This window comes from Cervus elaphus, chromosome 19 (assembly GCF_910594005.1).
Source record: "Cervus elaphus chromosome 19, mCerEla1.1, whole genome shotgun sequence".
Taxonomy (NCBI): domain Eukaryota; kingdom Metazoa; phylum Chordata; class Mammalia; order Artiodactyla; family Cervidae; genus Cervus; species Cervus elaphus.
Genome location: NC_057833.1, coordinates 3,996,238 through 4,019,916, shown reverse-complemented (window position 1 = coordinate 4,019,916; position 23,679 = coordinate 3,996,238). Strand labels below are relative to the sequence as shown.

Below are 23,679 nucleotides of genomic sequence, written 5' to 3'. Positions count from 1 at the left end.
GCTGCCTGGAATCAAGGCTGTGGGAAAGTCTAGGGAATGGCCACTGGGACATCACCTGTGTTACACATGAAGATTCTGTGGCAAACTTGTTTGTAAAAAGATTCATGCTGCTCAAAACATTTGGAAAGCCTGGATAATGTCAGCTGGGGGCAGCTGAGGCTTCTTAAGAGAGCAATGCTCTGTTGGATTTTTCTCCTGTATCTTACTACAAGGCAGAAACCAGAAGGGGGAAAAGAAGGCTATATATGTGTACCTTCTCTGAGAAAACCCCCAGAGTGTTTTCTCTCCCTGGATCTGAGTCTCACTAAGAGCTCTGTTCTCCTCCACACTTAGGAGCAGAGGGCTGGAAGCCATCTATCTTTGCCAGCCTGTACCGGCCAGTTGACAAGGGCCCCTTGGTGTGAGCAGGTGCAAGGCAGCGAGGCCTTTGTTCAGCTCAAACCCGCACCCGATGGGCTTTCCTGGCCCACATAGCCGTGGGAGCTTAGCAATAAAAGGACTCTGAAAAGTTTGGCATGCCTGTGAAGCTGGCCGCATAAACCATCCTTGAAGCTGTGGCTTGGCTCCAGGGACCAGACGGCTCTCCTGCGCTCACCTGCGTCACACTCAGCGTGCAGGCCCTTCCGTGGGCTGGCAGCCCCCTTTGCTGCAGTCCCCACAGCTTGTTCTTGCCTTCCCTCCAACCTCCCAGTTTTGGGCCCCAGTCCTGAAGGTGTCTCTGTTCATGAAAACCATTAGGATTTGCTGAGTCACATTGGGACTAAACGAAATCAACCCTGAATATCCACTGGAAGGACTGATGCTGAAGTCCTAATACTTTGACCCCTGAGGTGAAGAACCATTGAAAAGACCCTGATGCTGGGAAAGATTGAGGGCAGGAGGAGAAGGGGACGACAGAGAATGAGATGGTTGGATGGCATCACCAACTTGATGGATGTGAGTTTGAGCAAGCTCCAGGAGATGGTGAAGGACAGGGAAGCCTGGCGTGCTGCAGTCCATGAGGTCACAAAGAAGCAGACACGATTGAGTGACTGAACAACAAATTGGGACTAAGGGTAACCGTCGGATGATGAAATTCCTTCCTCCCCATCTCTCTACTTCCCGTCACATGTGCAGCTGATTGGGTGTCCGATCATCCTCCTGTGTCATCCGCCCTCCCTGGGGCTCATCCCCCGTGGCTCAGGATGTGCCCTGATCTGCCTCCATCTCCACTCTCCAGACCTTCCTAACACCCTGGGGAAGTCACCAGCTGACGCAGCTCCCATGCATGGCCCTTCTTTCCCAACTCCTCCTCCCAGCGGCCAGGGACGACTTTCCCTCCTTGTCCCGTCCAAATGGAGGGCTGCTAACAGCTTCCTTCCCTCTGTTGCTGGTTCCCATACACTTCACCCCTTTATTGGTTCCTAGCCCTGCCTACACCTGTGTGAATAATCCTTTTATCACATTCTCTCCGGCTAAACAATTTCATGGTTTAATTTGATTTCTCTTAGGACCTTGGCCGTTCCAGCTCTCTTGCCCCAAATTCTGTGATGACTTCTCCGTGCCTTTAGGATAAAACCCAAGCTCTTTTGTGCCCTCCCTCCCTGACCCCATCTCCTGTCATTCTCTTCTAGTCTGCTAGGACCGTGCTGTGCGAACTCTTTGTCATTTGGGGCCCTATGCATCTGCTGTTCTGGAATGTTCTTTCTCCCTGTGCTGGAGCAGTTGCCTCATTCTCATCATTATGGTGTTCATCATACATTCGCTCTTCAGAAAGCCCTTTCCAGGCCACTCTAGGACACAGCCCTTCTCCCTAGGTGTCAATCAGATGGTCCTCCTTTTTTTTTCTGAAGAAAATAATTTATTCAATTTAAGTCAGGGAATTGACATGCACGTAACAATATGACTACATGATTTAAAAAAAAAAAAAAAAAAAAGGCAGAAGGAAGGAGGTGCCCGGCTGAATTAGGCTGTTAAGTGGCAGTGAGCAGCATCAGCTGGTGACCCCATCCCATGACCCTGTTTTACTTTTCTCAGCTTTTTCACTCTCTGAAATTGCATAAATTATGCCTGCACGCCTGTTTGCTTCTGGTCTTTTCTCCGTGCTGCTGTCAGCTCTGCCTGGTGATGTTCAGTCGCTGAGTCACGTCTGACTTTTTACCGCTCTCTCCGTCAGAATCCCAGCGAGACATCAGTGGTGGCCCACTGCGACGCGTGAAAACAGTTTCTTAAAGGAACCATTTAGAAAGACGAAGGCGATGAGGGGGAGGGCAGTCTTCTCGGGCTCCTGACGGCAGGACAGGCAGGGTGCGCGCCAGAACTCTGAGAAGGTAGCGGAGTGGTGAGGGTGGAGCCCCAGGGCAGCGCGGCATTCCCCTCCTTCCAGCCTCCTGCCAGTAGGGAGCTGGAGGGCAAGGGTGTTGATGCCACGCACAAGGTCTGTTTCCAGGGTCACAGAGCAGGGCGGGGAAGATGAGAGAGGGCCTCTGAAGAAGCAAAGAGGTGGAGTACAGTAACTGTAACACAGTCAGGGGCCTCGCTCTGTTCAAGACGGCGCTTGGCACCAGGGCCTGCCACATTTCACGTTCACCAGGGCCCAGTGAGTGCCACCTACTTAGAGTTGAGCAACATGGCAACCCTGCCTGGCAGCAGGATCTCTGAGAAGGAGACACGGAATGAGTCCATGATTCCCCCACGGGTTTGGCTCCAGGTTCTGGGGACTGATGAGGGAACATTTACCCCCTCCGTCACAGGGAAAGAGTCACTGCACCATGGGCTTCCTGAATACTATGACCAACATCTTGGCCGTGGCTCTGTAAGATGGAGAGAATTCCTGTGACTGGTAGGCTCCTACGTTCTGTGCCAAGGACATTTCTGAAGTTGAAGAACAATCTCTATTTATGTGCAGCATGGAGAAACGGGAGCTTGTTTTGCATTGTGTTGGGAGGCAGAGAGGAGTCAGGTAGCAAGCTGGCAGCGTTCCTGAATTTTCATGGAGTGTAGAGCTCTCTGGGCACGGTGGGGGGAGGAACAGAATCATCCATCTACCGGATTAGCGGCTGAATGGGGATGAAGCCGAGTCATTGCACACTGCTGCCATCAGCCTTTAGCAAGGTGAAGAGCTGCTATTGTGACACGTAGGGAGCAGGTATCTCTAAGTGGGTTTTTAATCAGAAATCCCCCTCGAGTGCCTACTAGTTGGAATGTGGCAAGAATTCACAACAAAGTGAAGACAGCGTTTACCTTTAACATAGCATGCAGCCAAAGGAACTGTAGGTACACGATGGAGAACTAGTTACAAGAGACACGTTCCATCATTAAGGGTGGAGTGGGAGATGCTTGTCAAAAGGGTTTGAACACTAAGCTAATGATGGGTTGAAAATTGCTGCCAAGGTAGATTTCCCCATTTCCGCAGCGTAGGACAGATCGAAAGAGGAGGCGACCTGGGATGGCTCTGCAAATAGAGACGCAGGGGCAGCAGGACAGACCGCCAGGGTCTGCGACGCCCTCACCCCCTCACGCCTGCGTCTGTGCCCTTCCGTAAACACAGCGAAGTGGCCAACAGCTGTGAGCCTCCCGAGGGTGCCTCTACCTGGTACATCCAGTTCCCCAGGCATCTTTGTTTGACCCATCCTGTTGTTTGCATGAAATAATGTTGCCATTGCTTTCAGTTGTTTTGCCTTAACTTTGTTACAAAAAAACAAACAACAAAAAAAGAATCACAGATGCATGTTAATTTCAGGTAGGAATTCTGCCTCCCCCATGGGGAAGCTGCTGCAGGCTTGTTGACTGATAACACACTGATCCACTGGAAAAAAAAAAGAACAAAACAAGGGAGTTCATGTCCTCTGGGGACAGTGACTTCAAACTTACAATGCTGGAACTTGTTCTTTCTTGCCCTAAGTCATACTGAGGCATCAGCTGATAATAGATTAAGAAATTTACTTGCTATTATGAAATTAGCATTTGATCTGGTGGATCCTTATTTATTCAATATTATGGAGCCCTTACCATGTGCTAGACTCTGTTCTGGGCGTGGGCAGTATACCAAGATGGTTAAGACATAGCAGATACCCCTGCCGAGGAGCTTACAGTCTAGCCGGGGTGGGGGGCCAGAGGGGTGCAGGATGTGGGCACCTGAGCACTGCTGCAGTGGTGAGGACACAGGGTGTTGTAGATCTGATGGGAGAGGCTGCTGACCAAAACGGGCTGAGGGTGGTCAGGGTGTCTTCCAGGTCCACTGTCCACGCTGCTCTGTGCCCTGCTGCTGGCTGGTAGGGACGGCATCAAGAGGCCCCCCAAGCCTGCTGTGTTCATTAGATTTGGTCAATGAGGACCCAAAGCAAAAGATGAGCAGAAAGGGGGAGAGTGAGTCTGGGGTGCTAGTTCTCTCCAGGATTTCTCCTCTTAGGATCAGTGCAGGCTGAGTCTGTATCTACTCCTGACAGGTAGCCCTTGCCACACACTCTTCCCTTGGGGTTCTAGAAACCTTTCCTTCTCTGGCCCTTTCTAGCTTCTGGGATGGTGACATACTACTAGTCACGGGGTACTGTTCCATCGCCTTTTGGTTTCCTTACACCCTGATCACACCTTTATAACTAGTCCCTTTACTCAGTTCAGTTCAGTTCAGTCGCTCAGTCGTGTCCGACTCTTTGCAACCCCATGAACCGCAGCACGCCAGGCCTCCCTGTCCATCACCAACTCCCGGAGTTTACTCAAACTCATGTCCATCGAGTCGGTGATGCCATCCAGCCATCTCATCCTCTGTCGTCCCCTTCTCCTCCCGCCCCCAATCCCTCCCAGCATCAGGGTCTTTTCCAATGAGTCAGCTCTTCACATCAGGTGGCCAAAGTACTGGAGTTTCAGCTTCAGCATCAGCCCTTCCAGTGAACACCCAGGACTGATCTTCTTTAGGATGGACTGGTTGGATCTCCTTGCAGTCCAAGGGACTCTCAAGAGTCTTCTCCAACACCACAGTTCAAAAGCATCAATTTTTGGCGCTCAGCTTTCTTCACAGTCCAGCTCTCACATGCATACATGACCACTGGAAAAACCGTAGCCTTGACTAGATGGACCTTTGTTGACAAAGTAATGTCTCTGCTTTTTAATATGCTGTCTAGGTTGGTCATAACTTTCCTTCCAAGGAGTAAGCGTCTTAATTTCATGGCTGCAATCACCATCTGCAATGATTTTGGAGCCCAAAAAAATAAAGTCTGACCCTGTTTCCACTGTTTCTCCATCTATTTCCCATGAAGTGATGGGACCGGATGCCATGATCTTAGTTTTCTGAATGTTGAGCTTTAAGCCAACTTTTTCACTCTCCTCTTTCACTTTCATCAAGAGGCTCTTTAGTTCTTCTTCAGTTTCTGCCATAAGGGTCGTGTCATCTGCATATCTGAGGTTATTGATATTTCTCCTGGCAATCTTGATTCCAGCTTGTGCTTCCTCCAGCCCAGCGTTTCTCATGATGTACTCTGCATATAAGTTAAATAAGCAGGGTGACACTATACAGCCTTGACATACTCCTTTTCCTATTTGGAACCAGTCTGTTGTTCCATGTCCAGTTCTAACTGTTGCTTCCTGACCTGCATACAGGTTTCTCAAGAGGCAGGTCAGGTGGTCTGCTATTACCATCTCCTCCAGAATTTTCCACAGTGTATTGTGATCCACACAGTCAAAGGTTTTGGCATAGTCAATAAAGCAGAAACAGATGTTTTTCTGGAACTCTCTTGCTGTTTCGATGATCCAGCGGATGTTGGCAATTTGATCTCTGGTTCCTCTGCCTTTTCCAAAACCAACTTGAACGTCTAGAAGTTCACAGTTCGTGTAACATCTAGAAGTTCACAGTTCGCGTATTGCTGAAGCCTGGCTTGGAGAATTTTGAGCATTACTTTACTAGCGTGTGAGATGAGTGCAATTGTGTGGTAGTTTGAGCATTCTTTGGGATTGGAATGAAAACTGACGTTCTCCAGTCCTGTGGCCACTGCTGAGTTTTTCAAATTTGCTGGCATATTGCGTGTAGCACTTTCACGGCATCATCTTTGAGGATTTGAAATAGCTCAACTGGAATTCCATCACTTCTACTAGCTTTGTTCATAGTGATGCTTTCTAAGGCCCACCTGACTTCACATTCCAGGATGTCTGGCTCTAGGTGAGTGACCACACCATCGTGACTATCTGGTTCGTGAAGATCTTTTTTGTAAGTTCTTCTGTGTATTCTTGCCACCTCTTCTTAATATCTTCTGCTTCTGTTAGGTCCATACCATTTCTGTCCTTTATCAAGCCCATCTTTGCATGAAATGTTCTCTTGGTATCTCTAATTTTCTTGAAGAGATCTCTAGTCTTTCCCATTCTGTTGTTTTCCTCTATTTCTTTGCATTGATCACTGAGGAAGGCTTATCTCTCCTTGCTATTCTTTGGAACTCTGCATTCAGATGGGAATATCTTTCTTTTTCTCCTTTGCTTTTCACTTCTCATCTTTTCACAGCTATTTGTAAGGCCTCCTCAGACAACCATTTTGCCTTTTTGCATTTCTTTTCCATGGGGATGGTCTTGATCCGTGTCTCCTCTACAGTGTCACGAACCTCTGTCCATAGTTCATCAGGCTCTCTGTCAGATCTAGTCCCTTAAATCTATTTCTCACTTCCACTGTATAGTCATAAGGGATTTGATTTAGGTCATACCTAAATGGTGTAGTGGTTTTCCCTACTTTCTTCAGTTTAAGTCTGAATTTGCCAATAAGAAGTTTATGATCTGAGCCACAGTCAGCTCCCGGTCTTGTTTTTGCTGACTGTATAGGCCTTCTCCATCTTTGGCTACAAAGAATATAATCAGTCTGATTTTGGTGTTGACCATCTGGTGATGTCCATGTGTAGAGTCTTCTCTTGTGTTGTTGAAAGAGGGTGTTTGCTATGGCCAGTGAGTTCTCTTGGCAAAACTGTATTAGCCTAAATTCTTCATAATTGCTCAGTGATAACATGCTGTCTCCTTCCTACTGGATGCTGACAGTTGTGGCAGGTTTGGAGGGAGAGGTGATGTGTGAGTTGAGTGGCAATGGGAAGTAGAACAATTGGGATGAAGAGGGGAGAAAGGTCCAGTCAGAAGCAACAAGCAACCAGTGCAAAGACATGGACCAAAGTGAAATTGAAGTGTTCCAGAAGCCAGGGAATGATGACTGCATTCTCTTTTTCCTTCACCCCAGCATCTACTGGGACACCACGCCCGAGTTCCTCATCTCTCCAACCTGCCCACTTGTCTCCATCTCCACCACTTTCCTGATTTCTTGTCTCCATTACTATGTCAGCTTTGCAATCATTCTCATATCCCTGCCAACAACTCTCCCCATAGCCTTTAGGTTAAATGCAAATTCCTGGGCAGGGACCCCAGCCCTCCTGCAAGGATCTGGGCCCTACCTGTTTGTCACCTGCAATTGCAAAATAGGGTTTTAAATCTTTTTTTTTTTTAGGTGGAGGGAAGAAGGTCCCAGGAAGGCAAAAATGCCTAATGGCCAGGAAAATCATCTGTCCCTATTTATCTCATCATCCTACTCTTATTATTCTAGGTGGAAAATGTGTTTCAAAACTCGCTTAAGCAGCTATTATAAGACAGATACAGTGCTATGCAGATTGAAATCTAAAGAAGAGGGAGAGAGGCTCTTTGAACTAAGGGGGGAAATGGAGAAGCATGGAAGAAAAAGAGTAAAGAGATGGAATAATCAGAGAGAAGTACTGTTTCCTCAAAAAGGTGCTGAGTGGGTGAGTGGGAAGTTCCTAGCACGTGACCCCAGCATGCTGAGCTCTGCGTGTCTGCAGGAAAGTGACACAGCATTGTGGCACCAGATCCAATTTCCAAGGCAGGAGCCTGAAGCTAAAAAAAAAAAAAATTAAATATTCCGTTGATAAGACATAAAGCAGTAAAGGTATGACTTTCCCTCTTGAAGCTTTTGTATCGTGTCAGAGTTAATCTTGATTTTGCTGAGACGCCTAATATATAAGCTCAAAAGAGAAGCAGTAACAACATGTAAAATGTAAAGTCATCAGTGAGTATCCAGATAAAATTTCAACCGCTCGGGCAAACAGGAAAATAGAAAGAAATGATCAGAACACTTCTATAAGTGTTCTGTCAACTCCAGGATGGAGTGCTAGCTATAGCTTATCTCTAGGGGATGGAATTATAAGTTATTTATCTTTGTTTTGCTTGCCTCTCTATTTCCTTCTGTTCTCACAATGAACACCTGCAAATTTTGTCTCTAAAAATCAATACAATTTTTCAAACCCAGCTATACAAATTATAATATCACACATTGAGGAATTCTTTTAAGAGAATAGAAAATACATGATGAGATTGTTTACGAGACTGAAAAATTGAAATAAGCTAACTATTCATCAATACAGGATTGATTAAATATTATATTTTAGTCTATCCTCAAATGATCACTAAAAATTATTACTGAGATCTATATTTATTGATGTGGCAGATATTCACAATACATTGTTTAAAATAATGTATAAAAATGTATGAAAGGAGTAAGTGTGACATAATTTCCTTTTTCAAAAAAATTCAAAATGCTCTTTTAAAGGCGAGTAGGAATATACATTAAAATATCAGCAGTAGTTGGAGTATTAGAAATGCAGATAATTATTTCCTCTCTATATCTTCTTTACGAGTGTATAACTGCCTTACAATGCTGCATTAGTTTCTGCTGCACGACAACACGAATCAGCCGTCTGTACACACATACCCCTTCCCTCTGACCCCCTGTCCCCTCCAGCATCCCGCCGCTCCAGGTCACCCCAGAGCGCTGAGCTGACGCGCTGTGTCCACAGGGCTTCCCGCTGGCTGTCCTGTGGTGGTATACACAGGTCACTGTCACTCTCTGACGGCGTCTCACCTGCTCCGTCCCCACCAAACCCCGTCCACGGCCATCCTCTGCGTCTATGTCTCTGCTCCTGCCCTGCAGAGAGGTTCATCAGTACCATTTTTCTAGATTCCACATATATGTGTTAATATGTACTTATTTTTCTCTTTCTGACTTACTTCACCCTGGATGACAGACTCTGGGCTTTTAAACTTAATTATTTTATTCTTCGCTCTTTTCTAACTAGAAAAAAAATCTACTATTTCTACTTTTAAAATTAGAGTACAAGAAGATAATCAGATGTGCATCAGACAAAAAGTTTTAAGAAACATTCTCCCGAAACAATACTTCTCTCATTGAAATCCAGTGTGATTTTTGAAAGGAGAACCCCCCCTTGCAAAAAAAAAAAAAAAAAAGCTACTTCCACGGATTTGACATCTCCAAGGTTTAGCAAACCATTTCTCCATTGAACCTGCTTCCCCTCCCTGCTTCATTGATTGTAACCATTCTTTTTTTTTTTTTTAACTTATTTATTTATTTACTTGGATGCACCGGGTCTTAGTTGTGGCATGTGTGATCTAGTTCCCTGACCAGGGATCAAACCTGGGCCCTCTGTCCTGGGACCGCTGAGTCTTAGCCACTGGATCGCTAGGGAAGTATTGTAACTATTCTTGAGCTCAGAAATTTAGTTGCTTGCTCCCCAAACCAGTGGGACGCAATGGCTACAGCAGACTCATGGCAATAAGTGTTAGCTAGTCCATCAGTCACGTTTGACCCCTTGTGACCCTCACGGACTGTTGTCTATGGATTCTCTGCCATCGGAGGCACCAGCGGAGCCACCAGCGGAGAAGGGCAGGTTTAGGGGCTAAAGGGGAAGCTTGTGCTTCCCAGGCGGCTCAGTGGGAAGGAATCGGCCTGCCGCTGCGGGAAGCCCAGGAGACACGGGTCTGGTCCCTGAGTCAGGAAGGTCCCCTGGAGAGGCAAACTCACTGCAGTATGGTTGTCTGGGAAATCTCGTGGACAGAGAAGCCTGGCAGGCTGGAGTCAATGGGGTGGCAAGAGTCAGACGTAATTCAGCGACTGAACAACACAAACAGAGGGGAAGGCGTGTTGGGCAGGAGGAAGGGCGTGGACCGAGGCTGAGTGAGATATGCACATGATCTTTGGAAAATAGTGTTACAAAGTTAGTGAATGCGTGGAGAGTTGGTGAGGGGAATGGTGGGAAGTAAGATAAAGTGGTCAGATAGGAGGGTCTTGTATGTCAGACTGCGGGGGTCTTCAGATTATCCAGGTGATGACACCGTTAAGTTTCTGAGCAGCAAAAAGATGAGAAGTAATTGGAATTTTAGAAAGACTCATCTGAGGGCTGAAAGCAAAGTGATGGATTTTGCTGCTGTTCACATTCTGGGATGAAAAGCCTCTGGATTAAGACAGAAAGTAACGAGAGAGGAAAGAGTGACAAATGAGAGACTTTCTGTGTTGGTCAGCATTCTCCAGAACATAACCAGTAGAGGGTAGGGGGGTGGATAGATGGGTGGATGGATAGATAGGTAGGTGATAGATTTATTGTAAAGCATTGGCTCATATGGAGGCTGAGAAGTCCCAAGATTGGCAAGCTGGAGACCCAGGAGAGCAGATGGAGTGAGTCCCAGTCTGAAGGCCATAGGAATCAGGACGCAGGCAGAGCCGATGTCTCAGCTCAGGGTCAAAGGCAGGAACAGAGCAGTGTCCCAGCTCAGAGACAGTTGGGCAGAGGAATTTCCACTCACTCCCATGAGGGCTGGTGTTTTAGTTCTGTTCAGACCTTTCACTGAAGGGATGCAGCCCCTCACAGCTGGGCAGGGTGATCTGTTTTATCAGTCTACCCATTCAAATGTTTAATCTCATCCAGAACACGCTCACAGACACCTTAGAGTAACCTGGGCATCCTGTGGCCCAGGCAAGTTGGCACGTAACAGTTGGCCTTCACACTTCCCAAAGGAAAAGCAGCGTAGTGTTTGCGTTTAGGAGGTCCCTCTACAAGGACTCTGCTGCAGGCTGCTTTCACCCCGAGGAGACACACGCCCTGGCCTCTCAAACAGAAGCCAGACCCTCTTCCATCCCACAAGGGCAATGGCTGTGAAGTCGTCCCCTGAGCCACTGGTCAGGTCTCACAGTGGTGATTGTTGTGTTTGCCTTCTGCACAATTTAAAGATAAGGAAGACTGAGGCCAGAAACATTTAAATTACTTGCTAAAAGTCTCCCAGCTATTAAGTGGCAAAGCCTGGACCAGGGTGGGAAATAACCTCTTGAGCACCGACAGTGGATGAGGCAATAGGCCTCATTATATTTTATTTTGGTAATTCTCACAGTAACCCTGTATGCTATTATTACCCCCATTTTACAAATGAAGAAACTGAGGCTTATAAAAGATTAGAAATCTCACCCAAAGTACGCAGTGAGACTCGGGTTTGGAACTCACATCTATTTGATTTTAAAGCCCTATGCTGTGATTTCCTGGTATATGAGAGGTCACATGAGAACAGAGGGGAAAAGTTAAAGGTGACCAAGGGCCAGTGTAGCCCAAATGATGGGAGTGAATGAGCCAAGAAATTCTGACTCACTGTGCGGTGTCTATATTTCACTACTCAGGCCTATGGTTTGGCCCAGATCTGTCTCTCTTAGCAAGTTTCCTCTTCCATCCCCCCCAACAGGCCTGTGTTCAAATCCTTGGTGCTTCTCAGAACCACAGAAGGGCTGGAACTTTTTGATCACACCAAAGAGGAACATTTGCATCAGCAAACTGAAAGCAGAAATCCCAACTGTCAGAGATGCTTACACTTTGTACGCTGCTTATTCCTTAAAAACTAAGCAGACCTAGCTCACCGGCTGTCTGATTAATTAGCAGAATGTTCTTTAGGCAGACAGAACTCAGAAGGCTCCAACAAAATAGGATCAACTCGTTGGAACGGCGGGGTTTTTTCCTTCTCTCTCACAGGACAAAAGGTCTGGGTGGAATCCTTCGTGGCCGACTTTCACCAGGGTCTTAAATATAATTTCTTCAAGGTGTTCAGCTGAGTGGATGAAGAAAAAGAAAAAAACTAGAAGCTCCCTTGGGAGTTCTCCTCATCTTTTCTGCTGATCTCTGTCCTGTGTTGCAGGGAAGGTACGAGAAACTAAAAATCAATAGGATTTGTTGGCAACATATTGTTGAGCTTTACATTGAAATTAGACATCTGTTCCATCCCTCACCTACATTTACCTAGTTTCCCGGAGGTTCCGTTTATAATGCTAGGCTGTAGCTACCCCGAAATAAGAAAATTAAAAAGAAACACACAGCTAGCACATATATGACATAAAAATGAATCTGACCAACCATCATGAAAGGTATTCTGTCCCTTTTCTATACACTATACACCCAGGCCATGTGTACATTACCCACACTGGTCTACACTTTTCCCAAAAACTCTTAACTGAAGGCTCTCTGTGACCCCCACGAAGCAATATTTTCTTTTCCTGAATCATACTCTTGAATTGGCACTTACATCATCCAGGCACAGAGAGAAGGCTTCTCTGAGACCAGAGGACAGAGAATTGTGGGCCTAAGAGGGGGCTGTAAGTGCACCTTGCTCTCTCCATTCGATTTGCCTCGTCCCTGAGGCCAGGGGACCAGGCCCTGAGCCTCGTAAAGCCCCCCCAGAGAGTCCGGTTTATGGGAGGCCTCCAGTGGACAGGTTAGAAGTCAGAGCCCTAGAGAGAGAGCAGGTCGGGGAGATCGCTAGGATGAGAACAGAGAAAAGCCAAACGCGGAGGGACATTTAAAAGCTGAGCACAGGCTGCTTCTGCAGCGCCCGTGATAATGCTGACGCAGATCTGATTTTGTCCCGGAGTTCCAGTAAGGCGGGAACAAAGCCCAGAGCAGTGTCAGGTGGCTGAGCAGGGACACAGGACTGCAGCCCGCTGGCAGCTAATCAACCCGCCGGAGTGAGACCAGAGAGGGTTCAGAGACGGCAGAGAGTGGCGCCTGCCAAGCCCTGCCAGGGACTGACATGCCTGGGAAACAGTGAGTGAAGTCTCAGCAATTAGCCCTCGGCCCCTGGGCCCTGGGTGGCACTGATCTATGACCCCGCCTCTCTGTCCTGGCAGGCTTTGAGAGGGCAGAAGAGACATTTGCCTTCTCACGGTGATTTCCATAGTTATGATGGTTGTCTCAGCTGCTATTTTTGGAAACAGTCTGTCACAACTTAGCTATGAGCGCTCCTTTATGACGGTGTTCTTTTGTGGTTGATACCCTACCTTGTAAAAGACACTTTTCTGTTCTTGGCTTCAAGAAGTGACCTGTCTAGCTATTAATATTACTCCATGTTCGTGGACATGATTACAAAGTAGAGTATACATATTTAATGCATAGGTAAGCAAGAAGCCAGGGTCACTAATCTTCATTTTGAAGAGTACAATGCTTGCAAAAACTATGCAGCAGTTTACAGAATGTTCAGTGCTAAGGCAGCTGCACTATTTCGGCCCAGGGTGCCAGTGAGTTTGGGGATGGAGGAGAAGGCTGGAAACTGCATCTGCTTGGCTCTTTTCAGTGTTGAGCAGACCTCAGTTCTCCACATCAAAGAGAGTGGGGACTTTAGTCCTAACTAGGATCCCCACCCCCCACCCCCAGCCCTCCTGCTTAGCTTAAGCCTTCATTTCATCCTGATTTGCAATCTTTTCCCACCCCTCCCAGGCAAAATCTTGTTGGGTTTTAGCGTTTTAGTCTCAAATCAACTTCCTTGGTTTTCAATATGTTCATTTCAATTTAAGTAGCAGCACGAGTTAGCCTTTACTCCTCTCTTTTGAACCCACCATCTCTTCTCCATCCCCTGCAGTCACAGCCCAACACCCAGTCCCCCTAAGCGCTCTCTATTGTCAGAGCCTCCCACCTTCCTCCCATTCATCCTGATGCCTGAAGGGACTCTTAATGTATATGTGAGCCAGTCACTCCCCTTCTGGAACAGTTCTCTGCAGTATCCAATCTGACTCCCTTAGCGTGACATCTCCAGGCTTTTATGATGTGACCCCTGCTTCCCATTCCTGGAAAAATGAAAATAGCTCTTTCCATTCATTGATGCGGTGGTGAGCAATTGTAATGAAGGCCTTTTGTAAAGGGGCCCCAGGATTAGGAGGTACTGAACACTCTTCAGCATTTTGCAGCTGCCCCCAGATGACTTCCATTTCCACAGAGCCATTTCTGCGTCAGAAATAATGACCATCATTTGATTCTGTCCCAGAATGAACTGTCGTAGGCTCTTGCCCAGGTCAGTCCTACAAGGGGGTGGGGCTTCACATCAGGGCAGGTCACAGAGACGTTCTTTTCCCAGGTAAATACCTTTACCTGGGCAGCATGAGCCATTTACCATGGGGGGAAATACAGGCAATGGAAGAGCATTAGTGGTGCTGGGGAGCTCCCCTCTCCTGGTGACTTGCGACCACTGGAGGAGACTGCCTATCTGTGCTGCCTTCCTCTGCCGGTGGCTTTTCCCTGGGATGAGTGAGTGCTTTTTTTTGAACCCCCAACCAAAGTGTGCTTTGGAAGAACAGCCTCGGGGTGTGGTCCCGGCCTCCCCCTCCCCCAGGACTTGGAGGCTAGGCTGCAGGTTGGCTCCTCATCCCAGGAGCACGTTTCTTCTGGAAAGATCGCACTGGGGACCTTCTCTCGGGAACACTGCTGCACCTCCCTCTGGCACCGCCCACACACTGCCAGCCTGTGGTATTTGGGGGCTGTCTTACTTTCTCAGAAGTTAGGGAACAATCTGGAAGGGCCAGTTTTGTGAGTTTTCTGCACAGATGAGTTCAACACAATGTTCAGCAGAGTGCAAGAAATTCTGACCCAGCTCCCAGCCTTTTGGGAAAGCTCAAAGACAAATCAAGCTCACGGCGATGGCACTGCCGCCATTCACCTTCTGGACGGCGTTTCTGGCCTCGCGCAGTTTGTGTTCCGCTTTTAGGATGAGCGGCTGCTTCCAAAGAGAAGTCCTCGCCCCTGGAGACTGCTCTCAAGTCATATTCAAAACCCTGGTGGCTCAGATGGTTAAGAATCTGCCTGCAATGCAGGAGTCCTGGGTCTGATCCCTGGGTCAGGAAGATCCCTTGGAGGAGGGCATGGCAGCCGTCTCCAGTACTCTTGCCTCGAGAATCCCATGGACAGAGGAGCCTGGTGGGCTGCAGCCCATGGGGTCACAAAGAGTTGGACACCACGGAGCAACTAACACTTTCCCTTTTTCACCATCCTTAGAGAAACCATTAGGATTTCTTTTCTAAAAGACCTGATTCCTGAAATGAGAGGCCTTTGTAGCTGATCAGAACTCCTCCTGTCAGGTTTGTTCCTTTTGCCCCTCCCTAAGGCATGAATTCCCAGGTGGTGCTACTGGTAAAGAACCCACCTGCCAATGCAGGAGGCGTAAGAGACGCAGGTTCAATCCCTGGGTTGGTAAGATTGGAGGAGGAAATGGCAACCCATTCCAGTATTCCTGGAGAATCCCATGGACAGAGCAGCCTGGAGGGCTACAGTCCCGAGGGTTGCAAAGAGTTGGACACAACTGAAGTGACTTACGCAAGCATGCAATGCATGAATTAAAACTATGTTGAAAAATAAAAACAAAAAAAAAATTAAAAAAATAAAAAAAAAGAAAAATAAAAACAGAAAACCCCATTCAAATTATCTAAAGTAATAATAATATAAATTATTTGTTCAGCAGTAATGCTGTTTCAGGTCAGGTTTGATCCAGCAGCTCAGACCATGCCACTAAAGTCAACTTCTGCCCTGTCACAGCATGGGCTGCACATGACGTGAGCTGCAGCCCAGCTGGTCCTATACCCTTCATCCCAAGGCCCCAGCAACCGTAGGACTCAGATTCACACTCCACTGCCCAGGAATAAAATATCTTACAAATAGGAAAGACAGTGTTTCTTTCTGAGAAGCCCTGGCAAGCATCTTACTTTGTACTGTCTCAGATTGAGCTCTGTGCCCCAGAAATAATGCCACCCAAACCATAGGTAGACCCAGTTCTTTCCCCAGAGTGAGACCGTCTGCTTGCTAAATATGACAAACATAGTCATAAGTGTTATTCTGACCAAAGTTCTAAACTCTTATCCTTTGCTTTGCTATGACCTTCTAGGTGGAGCCCCTCCTGGGAGACACTCCAGGCTTCTAAATACCTCTTCTGAACACAACGTGGGTCACTGATCCCAGACTAGTTCTGCAGTTGCCTGCCCCATTGGACTGAAGCTTAATTTTGAGGTGCCCATCTGCCTAGCTCCCTCCTATTACTTCTAAAGAGCTTTCCCCTATAACCTAACTTCAGATGCATCCATCTGCAGTATGGTGAGAGGGGGTGGTAAGGTGAGGGATGGGCCCACATCCTCAGTTACTCTAATAGCTTAACATAAACATACACCATCCCAGTCTGTTCCAGACCATCCCCTTTTGGGTCCCTTCCAGTTAGCTGCCTCGCTTCCAACTCCAGCCCCTTGATGAAAAGAAACACTGGTGACAAGCATGACATTTGCTCTTCTACTGAGGGCTTCTCCAGCAAGTCAGCTGTTTTCATTTCTCAGCCACGGTTTTTCCCGTAGTCATGTATGGATGTAAGAGTTGGACGATAAAGAAAGCTGAGTGCTGAGGAATTGATGCTTTTGCACTGTGGTGTTAGGAGAAGACGCTTGAGAGTCCCTTGGACTACAGGAGATCCAACCAGTCCATCCTAAAGGAAATCAGTCCTGAATATTCATTGGAAGGACTGATGTTGAAGCTGAAACTCCAATACTTTGGCCACCTGATGCGAAGAGCTGACTCATTGGAAAAGACCCTGATGCTGGGAAAGACTGAGGGCAGGAGGAGAAGGGATGAGAGGATGAGATGGTTGGATGTCATCACTGACTCAGTAGACATGAGTTTGAGTAAACTTGGAGAGTTGGTGATGGACAGGGAGGCCTGGCGTCCTGCAGTCCACGGGTCGCAAAGAGTCGGACACGACTGAGCGACTGAACTGACTGAACTGAGGCAGCCCGTGCAGATATGAGCTCTAACCAGGAGAGGATGAGAATAAGCCCCTGAAAGCAGGGCAGAGACCTGTTTTCCTGTTCACATTTCTCAGAGGCTCATGGGAGCTCCCTTCCCTCTTTGCAGGCGTCTGGATTTGTGAACCTCTGCGTGTCCCCTTGGGGCCCACTGCCCATCCCGTGTGGTGCAACCTCACCCAGACTTCACGCCAAGCCACACCAGAGCTCAGCCTGACAAGCCCGCAGCCGAGCCTTCCTCTGATCCTCGGGAAACAGCTCACCTGAACCTTGAGGACAACTCCGGTGTTTGTGCTGCTTCCGTGAGTCGCGTGACTGATCCGCCACCCAAGGTGCAGGTGCGCCGTGTATCTGCCTGCAAATCCGCCTGTCCTCCCCGGCTCTGTCCCCGGAAGGTCCTGTCAGCACAGATGAGTCCTTTCCTACTGGAGCCCCACGTCCACTCCTTGACTTTGAAGCACAGGCAGCCTCCCCAGGCCTAGCGATACCCCAGGATTCTGGTGGGTGAAATTCCCTAAATCGGCCTCCTGAAACCGCTCCTTTTAGACAAACCTCCATCCTCATTCAGAACATCCTGCTTTTCTCCCAGCTGTCTTCATCTGTTCTTCCTCCTAAAAGCCACATTTCATCAAAATTTCACACACTACTCTCTTCTCCCATGTTCTCATCCTAAAACTGCTAAAGAAAAATATTTCACCCTTCCGTTTTAATGTTTAATGTACAAGTAGCATTCTTTCCTCCTATCATTAACATATTTAAAAATCCAGTTTTATGCTTTTCACTGCATCTCATTGCTCTGGGGTGCCCAGCACCATGGAGTATAAGGCTGGCTTGTGATCTGCTCCACAGTTCTGCTCCGCACAAAAGATGTTCGAGACTTCAGAAGAGCATAAAAATTAATTTTTCTTCCTTTGCATTGAGTCCTTGGATATGTTTTGTACACACCTGTGTTAGTATAGGGCCTCCCTTGTGGCTCAGCTGGTAAAGAATCCACCTGCAATGCAGGAGACCTGGGTTTGATCCTTGGGTTGGGAAGATTCCCCTGGAGAAGGAAATGGCTCCCCACTCCAGTATTCTGGCCTGGAGAATTCCATGGACTATAGGGCCTCCCTTGTGGCTCAGCTGGTAAAGAATTCACCAGCAATGTGAGAGACCTGTGTTTGATCCCTGGGTTGGGAAGATCCTCTGGAGAAGGGAGTTAGCATAGGTGAGCAGCAGTGCAGGGATTTTCTGAAAGGAATATTTGGATAAAAACAAATATAGTGAGAAAAGGAGAGTAATTCTCTGGTTGTCCAGTGGTTAGGACTCTGTGCTTTCATAGCTAAAAGTGTGAGTTCAGTCCCTGGTCTGGGAGCTAAGATCCCACAAACTGCATGGTGAGGCCAAAAATAAATAAATACATAAGTGAATAAAATATGGGAAAAGAGACAAAATATTGCAAGCAGCCTCTTGGTTGTTTTTTTTTTTTTAAGGAGATAAGGGAATCCTTGTACACTGTTGATAAAAATGTAAATTGATGCAGCTATTGTGTAAAACAGTGTGGAAGTTTCTCAAAGAAACGAAAATAGAACTACAACTTGACTGGGAAAAAAACCCAAAACCATTAGTTCAAGTGATACATGCACCCCAGTGTTCATAGCAGCACCGTTTGCAATTGCCAAGACATAGAAACAATCTACATGTCCATCAACAGATGAATGATAAAAAAAAGATGTACATACACTGGGATACTACTCAAATATAACAGAGAACGAAATTTTGCCATTTGCAGCAACGTGGATAGACTTGGAGGACATTATGCAATGTGAGATAAGTCAGAGAAAGATAAAGACTGTATGATAGCACTTGTATGTGGCATCTAAAAAATACAACCAGCTAGTGAATACAGTACAAAAGAAGTGGACTCACAGATACAGAGAACAAGCTAGCGGGAACCAGTGGTGGTGGTAGGGGGAATGTAAGGGTGAGAGAGTGGGAGGTGGAAACTCCTGGGTATAAGAAAGAGTCAAGGATGGATAGTGCAACATGGGGGACATAGCCAGCATTTTGAAAACACTATCAATGGAAAGTTACCTTTAAAACTCTATAAGAATAAACAATTAAAAAAAAGAACAAAACTACCCTCTTTGAAGCTCCAGTCCTGGAAGTGGCTCTAGCAATAGAACAGTAGGCTAGGACAGAGACACTTAGCTCAGTGTACTTCAGGAGACAAACTGGCAGAAGGGGAAGGTGGAACCACTGTGAAGGGAGAGGAGAAAGAGTGGGCATGAGGCAGAGAGCCTGTGGGGGATGCCCCTGCCCACTGAGGGTGCTCGTGAATGTGCCTGATGCCCATGACCACGGCCAGGATCAGAGGCAGCTGACAGCCGGTGCTGCCAGTCAACGGCCCTGATCTTCGAATGAACAACTGACCCTCCTCCGAGTCCCATCTCCCTTCTCCAAGGATGGCCAGGGTATAAATCAAGGCAGGAAAGCTCTACTGGCCTTGAAAAGAGTCCCCCAAAGTCTGCCAACCCAAAATGACACCAGATTATCCCTCAACCTGATTATCCCTCAGTCACCATTTACACAGCTCTCCATAGTCACAGCTTGGGGAGCTGAGGGCAGGCCGTGGTTAGCAGGTAGAACACAGAACAAGACTAAGGTTATAGCTCCTGTTTTCAGTTCTTCTTGAGATTCTGATTCATAGCCCGATTGAATCGGTCTCAAGTCCATTTCCCACAAGTCGAGGCCGCCTGCACGATTGCCGGGCTGAACCCGAACTTGGCATCAGCCCCTCCTGGTCCATCAGCCCTGAGTCAGCAGCTCTCCCCACAGCAGTGACTTCTTTCCTCTCACGAGTCCTGGCAGACACAACAAACACACCGGAACCTAAACAGACGAGAAAGGCAAAGCTCACCTGAGCTTTCAAAGATCAAGCAGTTAAAAACATCTCTGTACTTTCAGCTGACTGACTCATTGTTAATGTGGAGTTAAAACCTGTTCTCAGCTTTCACAATCTGCTAAGTGTTCTGTAATCGTATTTAGTGATATGGTTCTGATATTGAACACTTGGAAACAGATATGATAAGTAAAGCATGTTACAGGTATGCTTACTCTAGGCTTGATTACTTTTTGGTCAGACAAGCGTGGATTTGAATGCTACTTTGCCACTTGTTTGAGCCCCTTAAATTCTCAGCTTTTGCATCAGTAAAGCAGGATAGTTAAACCATTACTACCTAGGGTTGCTGCAAAGATTGAATGAAATAAGATTTGAAAAAGGCCTGCCAGAACATTTGAAAACATACCACATCATTCGTAAATGTCCAACCACTAAGTCGTGTTCAACTCTTTATGACCCCACAGACTGCAGCACGCCAGGCTTTCCTGCCCATCACTATCTCCTGGAGTTGGCTCAAATTCATGTCCATTGAGTTGGTGATGCCATCTAACCTTAGTAAAGAATAGCTATTATTAATGCTACAGGAATAGAAGTTGCAGTGTAATGTAATCAAAAGATTCACATAAACTAACTTTTTAAAAAAAATTCACCTCTATTTATTTATCTTTGGCTGTGCTGGGTCTTCACTGCTGAGCTCCGGTTTCTCTAGTCGTGGCGATTGGGGGCTACTCTTTCTCATTGTGGGGGCTTCTCTCACTGTGGGGGCTTCTCTCACTGTGGGGGCTTCTCTCATTGTGGGGGCTTCTCTCACTGTGGGGGCTTCTCTCACTGTGGACCAGGGCTCTCGGAGCTCAAGCTCAGCAGTTCTAGCGCGTGGATTTAGTCGCCCCATGGCATATGGAATCTTCCCAGACCAGGGAGTGAACCCATGTCCCCTGCATTGACAAGTGGATTCTTATTCACTGAACCCACCAGGGAAGTCCCAGAGTGACTCTGAAAAAGTTTTCTCTTCCTTCGTGGCAGAAACACTGTGTTCCCTGGGCACCAACACTATACCAGACACCATTCTAGAAGCAGGAAGTGCAGCGAGGAATAAGACAGGTAAAGTCCCATCTCCTGGGGGTTACCCGAGAGTGGCAGGAGGGCATTCTCCTGAATGACAGAAAAAGAAATAGTGGATAAAGAAGATAATTCCAGATATTAAACAGGGTCACAAAAAACAGACAGTGACTGGTGGGTTACCAGGGGAAAATTAGGGAATTGTAATTGAGGTGACACCTAGCAGAAAGAGAAGCCACAGGAATGTGTCGGGAAAAAGACAGAGGAGGGGGCAAGTACCAGGCCAGAAGTGGGATCAACCCTGACCTGGCAGAAGAGGATGGAGACGAATTTTCCTAGAGCGTGAGGAGGGAGGAGGAGAGTGGTGTGAAATGAAGTTGGAGGACTAGGCAGGGCTTCTGATTTTCTGTCTCAGCTCTGCCCCCAGCAAGCAGTTACGTCTTGTATATGCGCTGGAACTCTCAGCGTCTCAGTTTTGCCGTCTATAAAATGGGGTTAAGGGGTGGACCTTGATACTGTCCTTTCAACTCTGCGATCTGCATACAGTATAGATCGAATGTTGTGTTACTTTTTCTATGATGACAACACTGGGATCCATTGTAACTCTTGCACACTGCCTGGTTCCGTTTGTTTGTCAGTACGTTGACCTTGAGGAAAGAGTCACCACAAAACCAGCCAGGCCCCAAGGTGCAGAATGCTTTATCCCCAGATCTCAAAGCATCCTTTGAGTTAGCTGTGGCCAAAAGATTAACTGTCCACAGATTGTTTTCGGTTCCTGGTTTTGTTTTTGGCACACTACTAGCAGCTCACAGACAGTCCCAGGAAGCTAGTTTTTAATTGTTTTTATTTGACTTGTTCTGTGCTGTGTCTTCTTGACATTTTTTCAAACAACTGGGGAGCATGTATGAAGACACACAACTGGGCTTAGGAAAATTCTAAGACACGTTCTGTTTTGTTCAATAGCATTACCTCACATGGAAAATCATCCTGAATGGTCACATGAGTGTTGCCATGCTCTTTGTAACTCTTCATCATCTGGAATAAGGAAGACTTTAACAGTGTTCTAGTAGCAGTCTCTTCTCTAGGGACTTAATATGCAGTTAGTCCACTACCAGGGCAAATGTACCTTTAGGAAATGGCAAACCATTCACCTTTATTACCAGTAACATTGCTAATTTAAATAAAGGGAATTCCCTGGCATCCACTGGTTAGGACTCGGCAATTTCACTGCTGGGGTTGAATCCCTGGCCAGGGGACTAAGATTCCTCAAGCTGTACTGTACAGCCAAAAATAAATACATAAAGTCAGAAGAGACAATTAAATGAAATTCTAAGCTGCTAAGGTCAAGATGGTTGCTGCTCATCTGAGGGGCCTCTAGGATAACAGATTTATACCAGATTTATCCTGATCAGGTGAGTGATCGACTACCTGCTTAAAAGGCGTCTGTTTTTCAAACCCTTGTAACTTCTATGGTGTACTACTCCAGAACTTTTTAAGACAACAAAAGCTTTCCATGTTCTTTCTTATGCCTAACCTGAACCCCTTATATTGATTTCCAGATTGTTCCCTCCATTCCTGCCTACATGATGAAGAATAAGCTGGTGAACCTGGCATGTCAACTTTTAAAAATAAATAATAACAAGCAACACACATATTGTTTACTAATCTAGGTTCTAGACAGAGGGCTCATTTAATCCTCACAACAACCCCATGAGGGAAGTACCCTTATGAACCCCACTTTACAAGGAGGGACATGGGTACAGAAGCCAGACTAAGATTTGAGTCCATGGCATCTGACTCCAGGGTCCTTGCTTGCAGCCACTCTGCCATTTTGCCCCCTCATATTTAAAATCTCTGCTGAGTCGATATTCACCAATCTGTCTTTTTTGGTTGAAATGATTGATGAAGAGAAACAAGAAACATTCTTTTTTCTCTCATTCTTCAATAAATAAATGTAATCATTTCCTTCTTCCTGAAAACAGAAGCCTAAGATGTGTGTTTTGTCTCAAAACTTTCACAAAAGCTGTTTTTTGATTTATTTGTGCTTTGTTGTTAATAGATGAAAAGCCTTGCTGGGCCAGACTAAGCCCATGCATTTCCCACTATCTGATTGTTTCAGAAAGTGTGATTCAACACTGGAGTTACAGCCGGAATTCTGCCTGTCTTCTGGGAAAGCACAACAGGCCACAAGATTAAGTGCAGAGCTGAGGCTGGCAAAGTGGATTGGAAAACCCAGGAGACATGTTGTCCAGGTTCATACGAAAGGTTTAGCAGTGATCTGGCTTTTCCTCACCATTAAAATAACTGCTCTAGGCAGAGAGGTGGTAGCTCAGTATTTCTGTCTGTTTGTTTATTTATCTACAACACACACACACACACCCCTTTTTTATTTTCCTAATTGTGACCACTATGATAATTTTCTGCTAAGTCTCTCAAGTCTCCATCATAAACAGAAAACTCCACTCTCTTAATTGTTTCCTTAGCAAATTTCCAAACTTAGAAACCCAAAACAGAGAATGCATATGATTTAAATATATAAAATATTACATTCAACATCTCTCTATAATGGAAATGTATTGCTGGCCACAAACTTACTGGCATAAAATATATAACTTTGTTTAATCTCTTTAAAACCAAACTTGGTATGTCTTCTGTGGAAATAATCTCATTGAGGGAAGTTTCTCTCTCCCTCCCGTCTAAGTTGCTGTGGGCCCTGGCATGGGGTGGGAGGGTACATCTGGTCAGGGTTATTGTCCATCCAGGGATGGACATCCATCCAGTGGATGAAATGTCCTCATTCCTGTCTGATTTTCCATTTTTCACACAGGGAGACTGCAAGGCCCCCAGGGTTTGGCTGTGT

The 23,679-nt window shown here is 46.6% G+C and overlaps 1 long non-coding RNA gene across 4 annotated transcripts in view; it reads left to right on the top strand.

Moving 5' to 3' along the window:
* The window catches only part of LOC122676129, an 81,706-nt gene extending 58,389 nt beyond the window's left edge, over nucleotides 1–23,317 (top strand). For 2 of the 4 annotated variants that reach the window (XR_006335437.1, XR_006335434.1), the window contains one exon: nucleotides 16,989–17,961. This is a non-coding gene — a long non-coding RNA (uncharacterized LOC122676129). Of the gene's footprint in view, nucleotides 1–16,988; nucleotides 17,962–20,783; nucleotides 20,862–22,378; nucleotides 22,783–22,938 lie in introns of those variants that run through there. The other 2 variants (XR_006335436.1, XR_006335435.1) reach the window with 2 other exon arrangements.
* Nucleotides 23,318–23,679: the final 362 nt, after the last annotated feature.